This window comes from Cottoperca gobio, chromosome 19 (assembly GCF_900634415.1).
Source record: "Cottoperca gobio chromosome 19, fCotGob3.1, whole genome shotgun sequence".
NCBI classification, from domain to species: Eukaryota; Metazoa; Chordata; class Actinopteri; order Perciformes; family Bovichtidae; genus Cottoperca; species Cottoperca gobio.
Window position 1 is genome coordinate 17,240,750 of NC_041373.1, and position 22,220 is coordinate 17,262,969.

The window sequence follows — 22,220 nt, forward strand, 5'->3', positions numbered from 1 at the left end:
ACATCATCACACTGTGAACCCATGGAGCAGGATGACTGACAGCTGTCACAGTGATGCCCATCAGGAGGATGAAAGGGATGCAGTGGGAATCTGCTGGTGTGGTCACGGTGCGTCACCAAAACACGCCGATTCTCTAAGGTCACTGCAGTCTTTTAACTATCTCCAGTGACAGCCACGTTTAATTCCTGCTTCTGGAATATTTCCCCAAGATTAGAGCAGCAGCAAACTACAAAGAAGGGGAAATAAATTGGATACAGTCGGGAATCAGTTTGACAAGCCGTGGCAATTACAAGCCCATTGTGTTTTTAGGTTTTGGGTCAAACAAAATGGAAACTTAGAAAAACTCAGATCCTAAAACACCGCTTTTCTACATCGTAGACAATAGTACAGCCACACAAAGCCTTCAGATACGGGCTTTTACTGAACATCTCCACAAAGCTGTAACAATATAACTGGATTCTTATATTAAATACAGCATCCTGGTTGCAAGAGATCTGAGAAATTGAAGGAATCTGAAGAGGAAAGAATCATCTCTAATCTAATCATCTCAGTTATTCGGGGATTTCACAGCCAAGCTGAACTGGAGCAGTTGGGTTCAGGGTTAAAGGTCATGTCCTGTCAGAGCCGGATGGTACGGACAGTTGTGTGTTTATGACAAAGAACAGAAGATTTGTTCATCTAGAAACTGCGCATAGATATTATATTATAGATTGGCCTGAGGGCTGTGCTATAAGAAAGATGTGTTACTGAGAGCCTGAATGCACTCCAGTGCCGTACGTTAATCACAGACAAATATATGGACATGTGATCACACACCCTGCAGTCCTTTCTGCAGGTACAACAGGTTCAAACTGGTGGAGCTAATCCTTAATATTGAATTTCTTCATTCATTCGTCTCATTTGTACAAAGACCTTTCAAATTAAAGATTTAAAAGGCCTTTAGAATTCCTAATGAAATTTTGATAATCTGCTCTTGGGGCTCTCTGTGCCTTCAGAATACACGACTGACAATGGATGCTGGGGATTCTTTAAATTGGTTGTCCAATCCTCTGACTGAATGTTGTAGTTTTCCACCTGTCTGACTCTAAACACTGGTCTGTGGTCTCTGAAGTAACCATTCTCTGTGTGCTATTGAAACATATTTATTGTTGACTGCCAATGTAATCCTGCAAGAGGGGTTTTTGCACCAACAAAAGCAAAGTGGCAAAGACCGCAGGCTTCCCATTTAATTTCAATGAGACAGCATTGGTGCAGCAGGGGGTCCTGTTGAGGACCAAACATGTGCAGGCACAAATACACGGTAGAATCTTTGAGTGGGTCTCTTGTTCGACTTATACCAGAACACAATGGATGCCTTACTTACACGTCTGGTGCAAAAGTTTTAGACTAATGCACAAAGTTGAAAAACCAATATGTGCTGCTAGCTGTGTGGGAGTCACGGTCAATTGATGTCAGTTTTGAGAAAACAGATGCAGAAACGCTCATGAAATAACAGTTTTATTGTATTTTTGCACCAAAGTAGGGAATGCACAGTTCTGACTTCTAATCGAATCCGTCCAGGTACACCAGGTTTCCACAGGCAGCTGTTTTTTCATCTCAGTCAGGTGAATGTCTGACAGAATACTTCTAAAGGTCAGTTAATATGTTTTTCCTCAGACCTCCGTGAGCTTGACAAGATGGACGTCTGGCTTTACTGCACAGAATAAAAGATTTATCATTTCCTGTAAACCATTTCTTTCTTACATTTTCATTGTTTTGTAGGGATCAACTCACCCTTAAAATCAAAAATACATATTTTTCCTTATACCTGTTGTGCTATTTATCAAATATAATATATAATGGCACTAGAAAGCTCAAAGCACCAAAGATCCTGAACCAGTTACTCAAGATAATTCAAAGACCTTGGAGTGAGCAGTGTCACGTAGGAACTATTTTCTTCCCCTACACAAATGATATTGTACAAGTGGCTGTAAATCGGCTGAATCATTGCTGCTACATCAAGCACTGACGGGAGGAAATTGGGAATTTACTCATATGAAGTCATCACAGGCTACTACTTAAGGAATTGAGTGTAAAAGCCGTGGATTTGATCATACATTCAGTTTCAAATGTATGCCACCGTTTGAACATTGAGACATTTACATGAATTCACCCTGCAGGGGCGAAGGCACAGGCGAATGTCAGGATTACAGTAAGTGTGACCGCACTGATGAGACAGCGTGTGGATGATGAGCTTATGACCGCAAGGTAACAGACAGTGCAGTCAGCACTACATAATACGCTGCAGAGTCATACGGCACTAAAACACAAAATGATTTCAAAGCCGCGCCGCACCGTCTCCCTCGTGGGAAGCCAGACATCCAGCGTGGAGCGGTGAGGCAATCCTCCCGGGGCAGACATGTGGAATCTGTGCTTTTCTCATGGCCCAGACAAAAATACAATTCAATTCCACACACTGAAAGGGTGGAAATAGGGCAGACAACACATGCAGCCATGTCCCTTGATGTGTATAGTTGTGTGTGTGTGTGTTAGAAAAAGTCAAATATAAGAGAGACATCAAGAGAGAGAGCCGGAGCACATGTATGTAGGAGTGTTTCTATCTCATGCTTGGCCTTGCTCCATCGCCACTGGCTGTACAGTGTAATTTCACTGCTTGTTTGATTTTGCAGATGAAAATTGTGAGCAGCTGACTCATCTATTATTCCCTCTTTCTCCTCACTCTGCAAATGGATAAACCCTCTTCTTTTCTTCAGCTGCAAAACTGCCTCTCTGTCATTACTCAACCCTCTCCATCTCCCTCTTCCGCTCTCTTGTCATGGCAACAGTATTCTCTTGTGTAGTATTTGCTCTGCAGCACACGGCAAGTTCGCATTGTCCCGCAGTCACCCGCGCCCACATATCAACAGGCAGGCCGGCTGTACTGTACTGAAAAAGTCATTGTTATGCAACCTATGTTATGCTGCCTGCTGCTCCGTCGGTCTGTCTGTTCATCTCACCACTTACTCTTCACGTGTCTGCTTGCCTCCTCTGAGATTGTTCTAGGTCACATCCTAATGGCTTTGTCAGGGATTGTCAAAAAAGCGTGCATGTTTTATTGAAAGACTTGCTCTAGTTTGATTAAAAAAAAAGGCACATTTGTGAGTCATCTTTGGGTATAACCGAGCAAAGTATATTGAAGTTGAAAAGCTATTGACACAAAAGTCTGCGGCGACGATGAAAACCTGTGTAAATAGAGACTCAAAATGAAAAATGAGACGTGTGCAGTTGTCCAAAGCGGCTGCCTGTATTGTTTTGTGAAACTGGGAGCGACAGTAAACATCTTTGTGATATGTGCTCAGAACAGTTATATGAAAAATTCATGCCCAAGAAATGCCTCGTGAAATTTACAAACGTGCATTTTCTAATGTGTGAAGCTTTCTGTATTTATAATAGCTTTGAGAGCTCTTGACTCGCCGCTATCACTCACCCTGCCAGTATGTGACAGTGCACACATCCCATGTGTAGGAGTGTGTGGGGTCCTCTCTATTTCTCTGCATATGCATATTTAGTCACACTGAAATGGTAAGAAGGTTAAGTGTGAGTCTGTGACGCGGGAGTTGAGAGCTTCCTCTTTATTTGCCTCTTCTGTCTGTTTACAGTACATAAGAAGCATTGCATCTGTCTTGACCTCATCCCTTCGGTCCCTATCTCTCTCCTGCAGCACGGAGGACAGTGAGGATCACAGAGCGAGCAGAGACCTCGTTATGCGACTGCTGAGCTAAGTGTAAAATCCCTTTTTGAATGGTGGTTTGTAAGGTGAGGGAGTTTATGTGGATTCTTGAGGAAGGAAGGCGTTTTTGGGCTCTGAGGGTCACGTGATGGGCATGGTGGACAAAATTTGTCGGATCCTTATATACAGTATAGAAACAAGAACGTTGGCTCGACTGGAAGAAAGAGACGGGCAGCAAGAACAGAGCAGATGTCCGAGGCTCTGTGGGTCTTTGCTACCCGCTGGCACTTTCAGAAGTTTGAAGTGTAAGGGAAAAAAGCTCAGATATTTGACACCGATGCTTACTGCCTGAAGGAAATCCAGCTTTATGAGAGCCAAGCAGCTAAGCCATAGCTACAGCTTTTAGAGACGTTTCAAAAGTCACTGGGTACAATTGAATGCGAAACGTAAATAGTTGAAATAGTTATCTAAAATGTAATGGATAAGCAGTTGAAAGTGTTAGCTAAAATCAATGGAGAAAGAGTTAGCTAAAAACTATAGATAAATGGTTAACTAAAAGTTATGGATAAATGGTTAGCTAACAAAATGGATAAATGGTTAGCTTAAAGTTATAGATAAATGGTTAGCTTAAAGTTATAGATAAATGGTTAGCTTAAAGTTATGGATAAATAGTTAGCTTAAAGTTAGATAAATGGTTAGCTTAAAGTTATGGATAAATAGTTAGCTTAAAGTTAGATAAATGGTTAGCTTAAAGTTATAGATAAATGGTTAGCTTAAAGTTATGGATAAATGGTTAGCTTAAAGTTATAGATAAATGGTTAGCTTAAAGTTATAGATAAATGGTTAGCTTAAAGTTATAGATAAATGGTTAGCTTAAAGTTATAGATAAATGGTTAGCTTAAAGTTATGGATAAATAGTTAGCTTAAAGTTATAGATAAATGGTTAGCTTAAAGTTATGGATAAATAGTTAGCTTAAAGTTATAGATAAATGGTTAGCTTAAAGTTATGGATAAATAGTTAGCTTAAAGTTAGATAAATGGTTAGCTTAAAGTTATGGATAAATGGTTAGCTTAAAGTTATGGATAAATAGTTAGCTTAAAGTTAGATAAATGGTTAGCTTAAAGTTAGATAAATGGTTAGCTTAAAGTTATGGATAAATGGTTAGCTTAAAATTATAGATAAATGGTTAGCTTAAAGTTATGGATAAATGGTTAGCTTAAAGTTATAGATAAATGGTTAGCTTAAAGTTATAGATAAATGGTTATCTTAAAGTTATGGATAAATGGTTAGCTTAAAGTAATGGATAGATGGTTGAAATGCGTAGCTTCTGCCGCTACTAGTATGAATTTAAACTTTTCTAATCCAAAGACATTGACAGTACAACTATATGACAATTTAATGTAACAATATCCACTTGTATACAGTTAATAGTGTTCAGTAACATCCACACATATGGAAGATGACGGATGGTGTCACTGAAGTGATACTTCTCACAACTCTGGGGGTAAACCTGGATAAAAGGTTGGGAATCACTGCTTCAGTTGGCATGACATAAGTCTAACGTCACAGTAAGTTTCAGAGCCACAAAATTAGAACTTGCATGAACACTTGGGGCAAAAGCTAAGCACCTGTGAAATGATAAAAGGATTGTACTTTATTAAAGGCATGTCACTGGCACTGGCATTCATTTCTTTGCCCAGAAACATTGCCTTAAGGACTTGGGTGTGCGTGGTCATGAATAATATATCTCATGTAGCTTAGTCTTAAGGCTGCTGTATGGCATTCAGTGCACAACACTGCGTGTCTTCTCCAAAGCAATGTGTCAGATCCTCAGTCTTATATATGACCTTGTTTTCCAAACATTGTTCATCTCATTATCATCACCATATGCTGCTAGCTTTGTCTTCGCTCATTAGCGCATCAGCGCACTCCCATTTAGGAAGAGATAGTGAAAGAGAGCTCAGAGGGGGGGCACGGCGGAGAGAGTGTCGTGAAATGCTGGCGAGATACAGAGAAATGGGCTACAGAGAAATTTGTGCAGCCAAGTATTGCAAAAGCGATCACATATCTCTGAGTAACTCTCATGAGAGCTGACCATTAAACAGATAGGAGTGCGATGCGGAAACCGTATTATTGAAAAGTCTGTCGTGGAAAATATCGTCAGGAAATGATAGCAGAGAGAAAAGCTTATCTACCCTTAATTTTCCCTGAGCCTTTGAAAACACAATGACTTCCGCTGCACCCTTTTATAATTAGAGCCTTCCTTCATACATTCCTCATTTTGAAGTGCTATCGATTTCTATTGTTCCTTTCTTATTTCTCTCCTTCTGACAGGAACCTTAGCGACAAGGTGCGACATCCATTTCCTTCTTGTGTTTGCTTGTCACAGGACAGTGCGTTGTGTCTCACGGCACATTGTTAAAGCCAGTGACTGAAGTAATAGTAAGATACACTCTGATATCTATAAAGACCTGTTTAAACTAGAAATATCACAGTTCAAGGGATTTGTTTTAAAAGTAAGTAACAATTCTGATAATGAACATCACTGTCGCTTCCTTTGAACATATTTCATTATGTTCCTTTCCAACTGCTTCTGACACATGCCGTATACCAGGACAGTTGCCTTAGATGTTTATCTGTATCCCATTCCTAAAGCGTAGCACATGTGGGCATCCATTTGTAACGGCATCATAATGTGCCATTGCAGCTGACTTCACACTCGTATTTAAAGGGGAAAATAATCTACCTTGTGGCATCCATGCTGCACGAGTGGATGGAAACGAGTCACACGTGAAGGGCGTTCGAGCAAATGAAATGCCAAATAACACCTCCGGATAACGAGACCTGTTTATCAGACGCTCAATACCATAAGTCCTCTGCACTGCTGAGTGCTGACAGATGTGTGGGAGAACTTGTTAGAAAACAGAAGGTGCTCAAAGTTGTTTGGTAAGAAAAAGCAACAGAATTCTTTTTAAATGGCTGCAGTTTCATATCAACAAGAAGAAACACTACATTGACATTGTCTCTGATTGTGAGGAGTGCAACTATTGAATAAGTGTAATGCATACGTCATGTCGCCTTACATAAAGATGATCCCAAGCAGTTCCATGTGGTGAGGTATGCAGATTTTAAAGTCGGGGGTACCGGATCAGTACTGTTTGACTGGTGCATTCCTAAAACAAACTTTTAATCTCTCCTAACTACATTCTTTTCATTTCATCCAAAGTAAGAAACGGTGCATGCTTTCCTTGTCACACTAACCGGACGAGGTTCTTGTTCTGTTCTTTGGTATTTCATAAATATCTGAATTCAGATTTCGGTCGCATAGCTTTATCTTGTAAGTGCCTCGGGCAGACGTCTCCGGTGGCTACAGACTGGGTGTTCCTCCCCGTGACAGGGCTCATCAGTCACCGGGCCACACAGAGAGACAGGCAGACGGCGAAAACAGAGAAATAAATACCTGCTCCACTAAAGCACATGATTGACAAAGAGGAGCCCCCTATTCATCACGACGATGAAGCACCACTCAAGGACGGAGCATCCACAATAACATCTGGGCGTATTGTTTTTCTCAATGATCTGAAATGTTCCATTTTAAGTCACGACCTGAACGTTTATGAACGTTTGCCATAACAACAAAAAGGGGCCAAAGTGTCCTTCATGTTTGTCTAACTTCTTCTGTTGTGCTTTCAAGAGGTCATGTGAGTGTTTCTGAGCTTCCTGATTGGCAGGATGCTACCACTGCAGTGCCACCTTGACTTACTTGGCATACTCACCCCCCATCCTCATCCAGCGCTATGAGTCAGCAGTGGGACTGCCACTCCATCAACTGAGGGCAACATGCTGCTACAAACAAAGTGAGACAGACTTGTAGGGAGGGAGGCAGCGGGAGATGGTGATGATAATGAAGCGTGTCTCCACGGGGGGGCTGACACCTCTGACAACATGCCATCAGGACGACCCAGATGCAGCAGGAGAGAGATAGAGAGACAGGCAGGACGCTGCTCCCCAGTGCTTTCTTGTCTGGTAGTTATGGTGTGTTTGATGAAAAACATAAGTGATTTACACCGGAGGAATATAATATTGAGCTGCAGCTTTTTATTAGATTTTTTTAAGACCTCAGCTCCGTTGTTTTTTTTCTACAATGACTCTAATACGCCGTCGTACCACAGCGGTGGATCGGTGGTAAATATTGGACGGATTGCCATGAAATCTGTTTCAGGCATTCGTGGTTCCCACACGATTAACGGTCTGACTGTTCCCAGCTGTTGGATGGATTGTCATGAAATGTAGCTCACTGCTAATAATTACATGTTTCTCTCCAGTGACATCATCAGGTCAAAAGTTCACTTTGTCCAATACGTGACAAAATACCTGCAAAACTAATGCCGTTCTCTGCCCTGTACTTTGCCTGTTAGCATGCTAGTTTTAAACTGTTAGCATGCTAAGTCGCTAGATTAAGACCAAACATGATCCAATTGTTAACGGCTTTATCTGTTTTTTATCGAGGTTAAACTGATATATCAGCATCACCTTAATCCAGCAGCCTCTTTATAACAAAGCAGACGTACTGAGAGCTGATCGTGTTTAATTAAATCTGACCTCAGAATTTCTTCCCCTGCCGTCTCTGCCCCACAGTCTGCTCCTCTGTCTCCGCTGAAGAGAAGCGTTCTGTTTAAAAGCTTTAGTCTGCTGCACCTGGCCCTGGCAGGTTTAAGTGTTGGGAGCATAGCTGTGGGGGGCTTCTCTCGGCCTCTGAAGACAAGACGGGGGCAAGAGGCAGATTTTCCCGTCGCTCATCCTACTGCAGCCATCCAGCAGCAGCAGGATGAGAGATGCACAACAAGAACTGCTGAATTCAGACAAATCTGGGAGTTAAATGGAGCGGAAACGGTTTAAGCTGCATGCAGAACAATCTAATCAATCCCAGACTGCAATTAACCAGGGTGACAAAGAAAGGGTTTCTAGGTGTATGTCTGCAGAGCCGAAGAACAAATTACCTCTTGTTACATACTTTCTAGTATCGGCTCGAAGCACAACAGCTCGATAAGATGATGCTTTATCATCATCTACAGACGTAATTTGTTTTTGCTTGCAGAATCATGACTTCCTGACATTTTGAAGTTTCCTCAGGATCAACATTCTAACTACAATCCGTTCTTCTCTTAATGTCTCATGTCTCATGATCTCCTGCCCCCCCCCCCCCACCCCCCCTTCCTGAGAGCCTCAAGACAACAAACGCATCCTTGATGAAGTGAGTCAAAGTGAGGCAGCAATATAGCCTCCGCATCCATCTTTGAGCTCCTCTAAAAACTTAAAACGCTGCTTTTGCCTTCTGCGTCGCTTTGCTTCGGGGTGATTTTCAGTATCCCTTTGCTATGTGCTGGAGTGTGTGTTTGTGTGTGTGCTCCTGACTGAGCTGTGAAAGCGTAATTTGCTTTAATTGAACGTGATTAGGTGCTTTATTGTAGCTGCAACATGGGTTTACTAACGGGGAGAAAAGCCTCCGCGGGGCCAGACTGAGTGATCTCTCTGTCTCTGCTGCCACTTGTCTGTCTCATATCAGGCAACACACTCTTATCTGTGTGTCATTTGTCCACTTGTTTATCGTATCTTTCTTTGCCCCCTTCCCTCAAATTTTGAGGGAATATTCTTTCCCCGGGGGGGATTTCTGCGTTAAGAGGGACTTAGATTAGCCCTGCCAGGGAATCCAACACTTCTGTGTATTCATCCACAAAAGATGCCTCAGTGACGTTCTATTATTAGCGATATAAACTAAACGCGGCCATTTGGTGGCCCCACGCTGCAGGAATCCACTCGAGCGAGACACCCATACTCCCTGGGAGAGTCAGGGGTGCAGAAAACAAAACGAGAGGGGAGAGGAAAAAGTAGGTTACTGAAGAATGACATACTGCCTCGCTCCATTTGTAAGAAGGAGAACACGAGCACTGGCAGGGTGCAGAGTGTACAGTGTGTGTCATTGTGCGTGTGCGAACGTGTTCGGAGATCAACAGAAACGATGCCATATATTGATGCATGTGGATGCACAATGTGCAGTTTGCTGCTTCATTCCGCGCGAATGCATCTGTTCCTCCGCGTGCCTTTTGTTTCAGACACTAAATGCTACGTGGTAACATTCATGCGAGGGTCCGTCGCAAGGCGATGGTCCTGCAGAGTGCCAGTGTAACTGTCTGCTCTCCTGCACCGCTCTGTGTCTTGGCAACAGGGAGTGAGAGGGAACTTGTGAGAGCAGACACCTCCTTCTGCTCGACGAATGCTGCAGAGAGGGAGGCGGGCGGGCGAGAGAGAGATGGCTTCTGTGCGACAGCATGGGGGTAAGAAGTGGGTCATAAGGAAATCCCCATACGGTCGACCCAGTACCCCACACTCTACCCCGATGGGCACAGCCTGCACTGCCACTAGCCCTCCAAAAACGAACACAGAGCCCAGAGCGAGAAGCACGGAGGGGACAAACGCTTGGGGAGCTGCCGATCTCTGATACAGATTGTACATTCAAGCAAGTCGTATGTCATGTGTGTGTGGAAGCATTTCTTCTCCGTGACTGTAACTGACTTTTAGAAAAGTTTTGAACAAGGGAAGATGTGTTGCCGACAAACCGGCTGGCTGTTTTGAGATGTTTGGACATGTTGTGAGCAAAGGCTACAGAACAGCATGTGATCCGGGGGCCAAAGGAAAATGTCAAGAATCCTCTAAATGTGTGTAAAGAAGGTCATTGCAGAGTCCACTCACTGATGCAAGTAAGCTGCTGCAGCCCAGTCAAGGCTGGATGCCGACGTCGTCTGTAGTAATGGATTAGTTGATTTAATCGGCAGATCTGTAAAACTGAGTTTCTATTTTATAACACACCACGGAGCAACCGAATCTCTGGCCCCAACCCATTCCAGCATCTTTGGGACGATGTGGAAAGCTCCTTGTCTACATGGTAAACTCAACATCTTCTGTAAGCCGTGCACAAATGATTTGTACTCTCTAAAGGCCGAAAGACGCGCAGCAGTCCAAATGCAATGCTCTTGTTTTCCTTGAAACGCTTGACGAGTCTCTGAATCTCCACATTGTGGGGAAGTATTGCAAAACAAACTGCACTTCACACACATGCTGTACGTACTGTACATACTCTCTCTCTGACATCATCTGTGTCTCTCACTTCTGTTTTCTCCTTTGCATTCACACGCACAACAACAACACATGCTCACACACACACACATACACACACACACACACACACACACACACACACACACACACACACACACACACACACACACATGCTTCTGCACCCGCTGTCTCATATTCATGTCTTCCCAAATGAACTAAATCTAAGCCGGTTAATTATGAGATTCATCGCTGTTAGCACCTGTTAGGTAATTAATGCCAATCACTGCCTTCTGGGGAGTAAAATTATCCTCCGCAAAAAACACGGTTTAGCTAGCATCCATCTCTTTCCTCCTTCCTTTCTCTCTCCCCTGCTTATTACCTCCAACAACCTGTGTTGCCCTGCGCCTGCTGTCAGCAAATCATCCCAGGAAATCAATAAGCACCGCTATAAACAAACGTTGCAGCGCTGGCCACGCTCGTGGATGGAGTCAGTCTTGGAATTCCATGGACCACAGATGGGCAGACGGCGACGGAGGAACCTGAGATGGAGCTGATGTCATGTCATGTTAATGCTGCTTCTTCCCAAGAGTGATGGTTGGCAAAGGAACACTTGTGATGCAGCTACACGACTATAGTATTCTGTACGTATTGCACATTGATTCTGATTTCAACCACTTGATATTACTACCTTGGATTGTGTCGTATACATTTGTCTCTGGAAATAATGACTGGTTTGTATGAAAGCTGTGAACTGTGCTATTGATAAGCTATTAAAAGTGTTTCATTTTAGCATCAATAAACCATTAACGCAAACAAGACAAAGATTATCACAGGATTGGCAGCTTCTGCACTTTGTTTATTTTGGCTCTTATGGATTGGGCTGTGGTAATCTATCACAGAGATTACTTTAAAACACTGAAGCTTTTATAGCGTCGCTAAAGAATGCAGAAGAAGTGAAAGACCAACGGGAAATTCAATTTATTCTCCAAAGACAAACAACTTTTAGAAAGCTGCAGGGTTCATTTGAAACATGACACGAGGAAAACACCGTTCCAGTGACATGATTTGTGCTGCTCTCAAAATTCAGTTATTTTTTAAACAATTTGTCCTTGATGTTCAGACAAAGGCAGACAAACGCTGCTTCCTTGTCTGGTCTGCAACGGGATTTTGAAGGCTATAATGACCGCTGTCTCTGGCAGATTTCATCAAACGTCGATAGCTAGCTTACGTTAGCTCCTTTGTTGTTTTGAAAGCGTCTGGCTGGCATCTCAGGATGAGGTCTAACCCATGTGTTTGGTAAATGAAGCTCTATCTCGGGGGAACGGGCTGAGGGTGTTGAGTGGTTCTTGTGTCGCATAAATGTTCAATAAATGTAACCTCCGTCCTCCTCGAGCAAAGTATTCTCATTCAGCGTTTCGTATGATGTCTTACGAACAGTAACAGGAAGACATTTTGTTTTACTTCATGCGCTTTCCTACAAATGTTTAGGCAGCACAAGCGATCAGTGCGCTCGCCCCCCTGCGGTGAACGTCCTGGCTCACGATCACGTCACTTACACATTGATTATGTGGGTTATATATGAATTATAGTGCACACTGTTCAAAGGTATAAGCAGGAACAGTGTAAGAGAAGAGCCTGGAAAAGAGAGTAAGAGCAGGACAACAGCGTCCCTTCTTCATAGTTACGGTAAGCTCTGATTGGACGGTCGCTGTTTGAGTGTTTTACCAAATGTATATGAAGATATATTAATCCACACTTGCATCGAGACTTCAGTTTAACGGAACATTTTGCCAACAAGGAGAGTAAAGTAGCTTGTTTTCACATTCACAGAAGCACCTGGAACAGCGTGGGATGCATTATAATTTTGCGAGGCACCTGGAGATGGATATCGTAGGTCAGGGGAGGCAGTCGTACATAAATCTAATCTGTTGCACAGGCATCGCTGCCTGGAATGAATTATACATCATTTGTGGATTTTAACTGTTGATCTCAGGGCAGAGGCTGGCACAACAACGTACGCAGGCGGAGAGGAGGAGACGATGGGACACGAGTACGGGATGGGCTGATGGTCGGGATGTTTTCAGGGCTCAAATTAAAATCAATACAAACATATGGCTGCACTAAATGATTCAGCTACAGCGAGATCGAATTCAATATGATGCTGAAATAACATCAGGAGCAGACGAGTGGAACGTTTGCACGGAAGGCCATGCATGCAAAGTGTCACTTGCATGCAAAGTGTCACTTGCATGCAAAGTGTCACTTAAATGCAAAGCGTCACTCGCACGCAAAGCGTCACTGGCATTCCATGCAAAGTGTCACTGGCATGCAAAGTGTCACTGGCATGCAAAGTTTCACTGGCATGCAAAGTGTCACTCGAATGCAAAGCGTCACTCGCACGCAAAGCGTCACTCGCACGCAAAGCATCACCCGCACGCAAAGCGTCACTGGCATGCCATGCAAAGTGTCACTGGCATGCCATGCAAAGTGTCACTGGCATGCCATGCAAAGTGTCACTGGCATGCCATGCAAAGCGTCACTGGCATGCAAAGTGTCACTGGCATGCAAAGTGTCACTGGCATGCAAAGCGTCACTGGCATGCTCTTGCATCTTGACTTGTTATTTGTAAAGACTTGAGACTTCTCTTATGCTTATGATAACATCCTCACAACATCACCACCGGATATGCTGTAAGGCTTATTCGGTTGGAGGTACAACCGAAAGTGAAGCGTGGACGTGCGGTAGGTCAAAGTTCAACCAAAAGGTTTCTGTGTGTAACAATGCCATACTACAAACGGACTTTATGAATGATACACTGCATCGTAATCCGTTTGCTAGAATAGTGTTTCTGCAGATAGCACAACAAGTAATGAACATAACTTACTAGTTGCATTGAAAAACGTCAAACTGCGACTTTAGAATGAAGATTAAACCTTTTTAAAAAGAGACAATGTTACAGTTTTTGTTTTCTGGCGCGTTACGAAAGGCGGTTTTATCAACATCCGTATGTTTTTACAGGTGTGAGCTTTGGGAGCAAAGTTTAAAGTCACTAACAAACGACAAACTCAAAACCTTTTATTAAATTAAAAGACTCTTGGTATTAATAAACCAGAATTAGCCTAGAAACCAGCTGGCAAAAACTAGAAAACTAATGCAGAATTAAGACCTGGTTACCCGTGCATGCACACACACGATACACACAAACATACAAAGTCTCTCCCGCCTCCAGGTCATCAACAAGTGTTCGTCCTTCTCATTGTCTTCCAGCAAAAACATGAAATCAATGTCTCTCGTCTTGTACTCGTAAACTACGCAAGATTGATTCTTATGGCACATTTACATCAATAGTTTGTTCACACTTGACATGTAACAGACGACGTAAACCAGGACTTTGTACGCAAAGGAGCTTTTGACCAATTGAAAACTAATTGAATGTCAAAGCGCCCGAACGTCGTCATCGAGAGCTTGAAGGTGAAACGCGACAGGGAGCTCCGTCTGAATACTATCTGCTCTTTGTCTTCACAGTTTCATATCAGGGGAGGCCTGACAGATCGATGTTCTCAGTATGGATCTCCGAACACTCTCAGCCTCCCCTCTGTGGGCTGCTTTTCTTTTTCCACAATCTTTCTTTCATCTCTAGTCCTCCACTCTCCGCTCTACCCGCCTCAATTTTTGTTCCCTCACTTTCCTCTACTCAGTCTCTATCTTTAAGACTTGGCATGTATGACTACTCTCCGTCAGCTTCTGTATATCAGAATAGGAGTGTGTGTGTGTGTGTGTGTGTGTGTGTGTGGGGAGGCACTTTCAGATCCTCTCTGCTTCCATTTCCCCAGATTCCTGAGGGGGACTGATTCAATCGCTGGCTGCTGGTGAGGTTGACGGTGACATCTAAAGGTAGCTCTCCCTCTGGATGTCTGTCTCTGGTGCTTCTCCTCTACTCGCTGCAGAACTCGCTGCACTCACCACAAAAAGAATCACCTTTCTTGTGTCATTGGAGAATGTAATCACATTTGTAAAGATGTACAGAGCCCTACGCACGGTTACAGAAGTGAATGCATCATCACATGCACTACTGTAGACTATATATAACTGGGCAGCTACCTAAATGAATGTGCTCTCTGATTTTCCAATAAGGTAAGGCCTGTTGGGAATTTGAAGCTCATTAAATTGCTTTGTGCACAGACACAGTGGCATGCTGCCGCCTGTGATCCGATGAGGAGATACTGGAATTTGCATATGTGCTCGAGACTCAACACGGCGGCCAATGAAAGGGCAGGAAAGCAATTCAAATATTTCCTCTTTGAGTCTCCAACGCTGTAGACCCGGTCTTCCAAGTGTTGGGACATCGTAAGCGTGCAGAGGGCAGGTGGAAGGTGGAGAAGATTAATACCACTCTCGTTTCTGTTACACTAGACATGTAGCTACGCTCATCTGCAGGTTAGCTTAGTTTAGCTTAGCTTAGCATGAAGACTGGAAGCAGGGGAAGCAGCTAGCCTGGCTCCGTCCAAAGGGAACTAAATCCACCTACAAGCACGAATCAGCTCATTTGTTTCATTCTTATTTTTAAATAATGTGTAATAAGGACAATGTGTGGCGCTGACTTGTTGCCGTGAGGTGAATCCCGTCTTTATGTTGCGCTACGTTAAAGCACCAGCTTTGTCGCCTAAACCAAAGTGACAGTAAGAGATAAAGTGCGTTCTGAACATGTGTCTGTATGTGGCTAACCAGCTGCTTGTTGTTGACATCAGACATCAGTGGATTTTCTCATTTAACTCTCTGCAACAGAGCAAATGTTTAGCCTATTTTGTAACAAGCTATTCCTCAAATGCTTCTCTGTGAAGCTGGGTCACCGTCGTCCGATTGCAAATTGACGACAGCGGTCTTCCTGCCTTCTGAAGGAGCAAACGAGAAGCTTTTCAGAGGTTCTTTTAAAGATTATGATACAAGAATAGTTGAAATTCTCACCGATGATATTCTGAGTTGTGTGTGGGGTCGTGTGAAGCTTCCACTAACAGCGGCAGGTTATATGTGGGCAAAATAAGCAAAAACAGCATGACCTCTCCTGAAGGAAAAAAGAAACTTGTTGATGTCCCGGTTTAAATCCCTCACGGAAACAGATTTGTTGTTCAATTGTAGACTCGCACGCAATCTCACAGCACAAGATATATGCAGTGTAGCAATCGGAACGTGTTTATCTGTGTTGTCTAAGCCTGGTGCATACATATACTGTAAATGGCTCCAGAGAGAGACACTCTCTCCTGGAGATGATGACATCTAGAAACAAAAACACTGGCGTGAGTAGAAAGGAGAACAACTTCTGCCATAAGACACGAGATTTGCCAAGAGAAAAGGCAACAGTGTCCAGAAGCCGAGGGGAGCAGGGCGACTGCTGCAATCAGAAGGCTGGAAAACAAAACTCCTTCTCTGTTTTTGTGAGTCGTTCCAAGCTGGTAATTTGCAGGCAGGCAGACAGGCACAAGATCTGTCGGAGCGAGAGCCCAGCATCGTGACGCATTTCGCCCAGCCACATGTCCCCTATCCATGGGCCAGTGCCCAGCAGGATGGGGGGCGGTGGGGGCGGGGGCTGTAAGCCTGTCCACGAGTCTGTGAGTTTCAGTGTTTGTGTGTGTCCATATGTATGTATGAGGATGGGAGGGTGAGCGCGTGAAGGCTGCCAATGTATCCCTACCTCCTCGGGGCAGGGTGGTGAGTGAGCCAGGCCATACTGACGCCCGCAGGCCACAGAGAGAGAGAGAGAGAGGGGGTGATGGGTGTGTGTGTGTGTGTGTGGGGAGGGGTGGCATGGATGACACAGGGGGATGGCGCGGAGGGGGGGGGGGGCTCCCAGCATGAGCTTTTCCTGCCTGTGACTTAACGTCGCTAGTGGCGTCAGTCAGCTTGCCAAGCAAATCTGCTGCCTGTCCCCGGGCCGTGTGAAGCACCGGCCTGGAGGATATATGTGTGTATATTAATGGACGTTATGCATATGGACACCAAAAGGCACCCACACGTGTATGTGTGTGTGTGTGTGTGTGTGTGTGTGTGTGTGTGTGTGTGTGTGTGTGTGTGTGTGTGTGTGTGTGTGTGTGTGTGTGTGTGCATGAGGACGAGAAAATAAAGAAAAAGAGCCTTCAGCTCCTCAGGGACACGGGAAGGGATCTGTTGCTTTGGCCGGTTCATGCAAAACAGACTGTTCTCGTTCAAAGCCAAGACTTTCAAAATGCACACATGGAGACCTGAGTCACAAGCGTTCTGCGTTCTGCGTTCTGCATTCTGCGTTCTGCATTCTGCATTCTGCATTCTGCATTCTGCATTCTGCATTCAGATGCAGCCGACCGTGTTCCCCAACTTTGATTTCTTTTTTCTTTTTTCGGATGCACCACAAGAACACCTTCATTGACTCTGGATGTTACTTATTATCTTTATAAAAGTGAACATTGTCACAATATTATTTTCATAAAATGTAACTGTTTAAACCTTTACTTTTAGCTCTTTCTCTTTTTCAACCGTACATCCATAATGTGTAGCTAACTATTTTAACTATTTCATATTTCAACCATTTATCCAATAGCTATCTATTTCAACCGTTTAAGTACTTTTATCAAACTATTTTAACTATTTATCCAACTTTCTTTAGAAAACTTTTATCTCACTAACTGTTTCCGTTACTTTTAGCTAAATATTTTACTTTTAGCTATTATTTTCTACCTAACTAATCCAACTACTTTTAGATACATAATGATTCTGATCTGATTCTTGCTACATAGTTTTCATGCACTCTCTGTATTAACACGAGCACGTGGATAAAGCTTCCACTTGTGTGAATACTGCCAGAACACTGGGAAGTAGCAGGAACGTATATACTATCACTGTCAGCAACACAGAAGATTAGTATGTCCCTACCAACGGTATAAAAGGAGAACTGTGTAACAGCTGCAGATTACAGAAGCTTGCACACAGCGTGACACTGCTCCATGCGAAGCCTGAAGACACTCAGCTTCAACGTACGTCTGACAGACGCACACAAAGCTCCTTATTGTTCGCTTCTTCGACAGCTCCCCTTCTGCAACGACAAGTATAAGGGCACATGCATCGAGTGCCTCTTGAAACTTAAACGCAGCCGGAACTTCAATTTTAAAAAGTTGTTTATCATAATTACAGTTCTGTGTGAATTCGTATTCGTACAGACAAAAAGAAATAATCCTAATATTTGCGAAAGGCTTGAATCATTCATTTGGATAGTTGATTAAGGAGAGCCAGTGTAGCAGTTAATTAGAAAGCAGTGGTGATAACCACCTGTTCAAACATACAGATGGGAAGTCTGCGTGCTGATCCCATGACTGCCTGCGAGAGTCATCACAGATACTCAAATGCAAACGAGTCTGAAATGGACGGAAATAGACGAATGTTCTGTTTCTCATCACACTCAGCGTTTTACTGGAGCGCTCCACAGGTTACGTGCATACACAGACATGTGTGACGAGCACAACCCGCGAACACACACACACACACACACACACACACAGAGAGAGAGAGAGTCGCAGACGAAATTACCTGTCAAATGCAAGATGTGACGTGCTGGGAGCAAATGAAGTGATTAATATTCACGGGGAGGAGGTGGGGTTTTTTTTGGCTGATTAGATGTTAAGATATTCACTGTCCCTATTGCTTCTTTTATTACAGCACCACAATGACAAGATGTGAAATTACACGCTGGGTGATGCAAAACACGGAGGACAGGAAAGGACGGACGGCGTGCACGAAGACCACAAAGTGAGGGCTTGTTTCCGATGTTCAAGTTCTTCTATTTCTCTCCTTTAAAAAATATGTTTTTCTATTTCTTTTCTCCTTCCAGTCCTCAAACCCTCCCTCCCTCCCCAGGCCGTGCTGACACCTCCCGCTGCGCCTAAGCTGAGTGGATGTCTGTTTCGGCCCCAGAGCCAGCAGAGAAGCATCTATTGGCGTCCCTGGGCTGCGGAGGGGCTTCACATTAAGATAATTAGACAAAGAGAAGGTGCAGGGATGAGACCCTGGAGAGCAGGAGGCACTTCGGAGTCTGTGACTGACAGGTTTTAGTCTAGTTGCTCACTGTGGCCTTATTTGCGCCTTAAGTGTACTTTTATGGTCGAAACAATACTTGCGTGGCACCAAATAGCTGCACGGAGACGTCTGAAAATGTGGGAAAGTGATGGGATTCTATCAGGAGGGAAGAGCTAAATCACCTTTTAATGCAAGGTGCTATGAGGACACAGATGGTGAGGTCTGGTGGCAGGGAGGGGAAGTGTGTCACAGGGTGCAAGTATATTATGTGGAGCTGAAGTTTTTTACATTTTGGAAAATAGGTTTATTTGCTTTCTAGTCAAGAGTTAGAACCACCTGTGTGCTAAATATGAAGCTAGAGCTAGGACACAGTTAGCTTAGCTTAGCGGGGGGGGGAAACAGCTAGCCTGGCTCTACTAGCACTTTTGAAGCTGACCGAAAAGTAAAAATACACAAATACACAAGTTTTATAGAAGGTTATACTCGTTATGTGCCAAGAAATACTCCAGAACATAACCCCTGTTAATCCACACATCTTTGTTATCACACGTCAGAAGCCACTGCTCAGTATATGCTAAGCTAAGCTAACGTCTGCTGGCTGTAGCTTCATATTTACCGAACAGATATGAATTTTGTCAGGTAACTCTCACCAAGAAGGTAAATAACGTATTTCCCAAAATGTCAAACTACTCCTTGAAGTGTTTGCGTGTTAAGTACATTTTGAGTGTGCAATAAGACTTTGTTCTTTTTTGGAAACGGCAGTTTGAACGAAAGTAAATCAATAAAAATGGAACAAAACAAAGCGTTGTCTTCAGCGGCCTGGATGAAAGACATGTAGCAGTAGATATAGCAGAAGCTTGACTGTCGCTCCGACGAGCTACGAGCCTGAAAGACAAACTCTGGGATGAAGCCTCGACTTCACCTGTTTTTCTTGCCTGTTTGAACACGAGGACAGAAGCTGAGCTTCAAACGAAGCTGTTGCCACAGTGACGCCTCCCAGATAACTACCTCCAGCTCTGTGATTTTCTCTCTCGCAGCTTCTCTTTGCTTGTTTTATATGGCCTGTGCAGCCGAGTGTGTGTTCACTCGCTGGAGCTTCTCTTTCCGCTCTGACACTCTGCAATCAGATGTGACACACTGAAGGCTCGGATGACAGCTGGGAAGACAAGGTCACACAGTCACCTACTTTTAACGAAGGATATGCACAGCTCCTTTTGACAGGCGCACACACTTGTACACACAGTCACATGGCGGAGCTGGAGTATTTTGCAGACGGGGCCTTTCCTCGTGCCTGTGCAATCTCAGAAGCAATTACCTATTAAAATTTCATCCTTCCCATCTCAGAATGTTTAAGGAAAGATTATAACGGCTGTGGAGGTAATTAAGCCTGCAAATGGTAAATTGAGTTGTGAATACAGAGGAACCGTGTGTGTGTGTGTGTGTGTGTGTGTGTGTGTGTGTGTGTTTTGTCTCAATAAAACTAATAGCGCTGCCCACCTAAAGCTCTTCACTGTGATACCCGAAAAGACAATTACAGGACAAAGAAGTACAATATTGGTTTGGAGGATTTGTTCAGTGATAAATACTGTTAACAATTACATTTCACCTCTAACGTCTTCATTATGTGATACAGTGAGTGTAGGAACAAAGACACGAGCGGCCCCTGCTTTACATTACACTAAAGAGACTCTCAAGACTGAAAAACTGCAGCTTCATTACACAACTTATGACGGAGACGAAGCCCCCCGCCCTTCAGAGCTTCAGAAATAGCTGATACCAATCTCGGCGTTGCCACTGAAGCCTCTTCTGGACCAAACAGCCATTAACATCTGGCTTTTGTCTTGTGTTGGGAAAGGTTACAATCTGCATTTATTCCCGGGACAAATGACTTTTGACTTTTGAAGTGAAACTAAATCAACTCTCAACAATTCTTATTATGTCTTAACGTACAAAACATACTGTCATTGTGCTCTCCTCAAAGCCACCAGACTCCATTGAGAAAAACAGTCATTGAACTTGCTGATCATTGTAAAAACATTTCATTCAAACGACAAAGAAACTAAATAAATGTCATCAGAATGGTCTTTGTTCGTGTTTCCACTGCTCCAACAATCCTAACCAAAGCGTCTGATTAGTAACCGATATAAAGAAGGAATAATAACCGTGACATCTTCACTGGCCTCCATGCTGCTTTCTGCTTTCCAGCATGACACACCAGGAAAGAAAACACTCGTTTACTGGCAGTGGGAAAGGAGTCTATCGTCTATTTTTAGCGGGTTTTCCCACGTTTTCATTTTTTGGGTAGAAAAATCTCTTTGGCTCCTCACATTGTGTTCCCTCCCCATCCACCGCTCTCCCGTCGTTCTCCATCCCTCCCTTTTGATGCTGGGAGCACAGAGACGCAGGATTTTCAGCCTTTTTAAGGATTCAAACAAAGACTTCTGGGTTTTGGAGATGACATGAAAGTCTGCCAGCCGGCCGGCCCTCCTGGGGATCTGGTGGTTCTGGCTGGTACTGGTTCACAAGGCAACTAAAGCGTCTACTCTTATTATGCAATACGTTGCGGGGGACCCTGCTGGACGTGCACAGGGGCCTGCAACATAACAAACACGAGCCTCTGCCTTCTCACTGGTGTGGGACATATGACAATTATGAATGAACAAGACACAGCAAAGTGTTAGGAATAAGGTTTGCTTGTTGTTCTATACCTCTGTTGACAAATGCATTGACTAAAGTGCTTAAAGCAGTGAGTGTATAGCTCGAAATATTATTTGTCTCCATGATTTCACTTTAAACTGTTGATTTTGCACTTAAGTTGTTAATAAAAAGAGAACAATCTTTTAATTTGTCAAGTTCTTTGAACAGGAGTACACAATGAACCATGGACACGTGTTATAATGGGAGAAATATCGTTTTGGCGTCCCGGCCCAAACGCAAGCTCTTCTTCTCTCCCTCTCTTAATGAAAAATCCTCTTGCCCTTTTCAGTCTATACATCTTCTGTTAATCACTTGAATCAAGAATAACATGTCCATATCCAGCAAATCCATATCTAATTCCTCTCCCCTCCAACCTCCCCGGGATGAATCATCTCCATCGTCCGGCTGAGGGGCCCTTTAACCAATCGTGTGGCGGTCGTGGAGGACCCTCCCTCCCAGATCGCAGAGGTTAATAATATTCCACATGATTACCCACAACCCCGAGGTATTAAAAGGTTCGGGGGGGAAATCAGGTTCCACATAACAAATAATAATCGCTATTTCACAGCAGTGTCCTCAGGTGAAGGGCCAGCACGCTATCTCATCTCTTCCACAGTGAGGAAGGAGAAGAAGAGTGGAGTGGACCCCGACACCTCC

The 22,220-nt window shown here is 43.7% G+C and overlaps 1 protein-coding gene and 1 long non-coding RNA gene across 3 annotated transcripts in view; one reads left to right on the forward strand and one right to left on the reverse strand.

Annotated features, from left to right (window-relative positions):
* shisa9a (shisa family member 9a) overlaps positions 1 to 22,220 on the reverse strand; it is a 47,799-nt gene that overhangs the window by 20,620 nt on the left and 4,959 nt on the right. The window lies entirely within an intron of this gene.
* LOC115024490 (uncharacterized) lies at positions 3,638 to 21,682 on the forward strand. 2 transcript variants are annotated; one of them, XR_003834131.1, is made up of 3 exons: positions 3,638 to 3,763; positions 18,510 to 18,599; positions 18,682 to 21,682. It is a non-coding gene; the product is annotated as an uncharacterized LOC115024490 (long non-coding RNA). The 2 variants fall into 2 exon arrangements; XR_003834130.1 differs by lacking the exon at positions 3,638 to 3,763 and adding an exon at positions 14,634 to 14,720.